General features: G+C 49.5%; 1 non-coding gene across 1 annotated transcript; it reads right to left on the reverse strand.

Annotated features, from left to right (window-relative positions):
- Positions 1 to 451: 451 nt before the first annotated feature.
- TRNAE-UUC lies at positions 452 to 523 on the reverse strand. Its single transcript has one exon. It is a non-coding gene; the product is annotated as a tRNA-Glu (tRNA).
- Between the last annotated feature and the right edge of the window lie 435 nt (positions 524 to 958).

Genomic DNA, 958 nt, shown 5'->3' on the forward strand with positions numbered 1-958 from the left:
TTGTACAAGGGACAGAGAAAGATCTTGCTGTTCCTGTGTCTGTGCAAGGAAAATTGTGTTTCTGTATGAAAGAGAGACAGGAAATGGCCCCATGATGGGACAATATCCTCAGGATTAAGACCTAAGGACTCAGGCTGAGAACTGATTTAACTTCACTCATCTGGGATTTAACAAATTGTCTTCCATGGAGCAGGGCCAGTTCCAGTGTTTTTGCCACCCCAACCAGGGGGGGGGGGGAAGCCACTTTTGGCAGCAAGTCCTTCCATCTGAGAAGGACTGAGAGGGCCGAATTGCCACTGAAGCCTTCTCTTTCCATTGGCCACCTGCTTGCTGTTCTGGTGCCTCAAGCCAGCCCTGCCATTGAGACACTGGGAAGAATCAGGAAAACACCATGGATTTGTTTACATTGCAAGTGAAGAACAACTGAAGCATCTTTGGTTTAAAGTCACTTTTACCTGGCTGGGAATTGAACCCAGGCCTTGGTAGTGAAAATGCCAAATCCTAACCACTGGACCATCAGGGAGGTGATAATGCTGTTTTTCTTCTCACATATGCTACACTTTCTTAGGCTACTGTCTAGCCACTTTCTGAAACTGCTCCATTGTCCACTCCCTGAGGGGCTAAGAGCAGAGAGTGCAGGAATCCCTGTACTCAGGGTCACAACCTGAGCCCAGCCCAAGTCACTGAAACAAACTCAAATGATGCTCCCTCCAGCAGGATCACAGAGACACACAAAAAAAACCCCATGAGGAACAATCCTCCTCTGCCTTCATTTACCCCATTGCAACCCTCTCAGCAGCCGACTCTTGCAGGAAGGACACTGAGCTGATAGGAATTCTGGCACAGAGACCAAGGGAGGGGTGTTGCTCCCCCTGGGTGTGAGCTGATCACAGTCTGACTCCGTGTAACGGGGCTCTGAGGTTTGCCATCTTGTAAGTTCTGAGTGCTGAGCCCCCCA

The sequence above is a fragment of the Mauremys mutica genome, unplaced genomic scaffold (genome assembly GCF_020497125.1).
Source record: "Mauremys mutica isolate MM-2020 ecotype Southern unplaced genomic scaffold, ASM2049712v1 Super-Scaffold_100101, whole genome shotgun sequence".
NCBI lineage: Eukaryota > Metazoa > Chordata > Testudines > Geoemydidae > Mauremys > Mauremys mutica.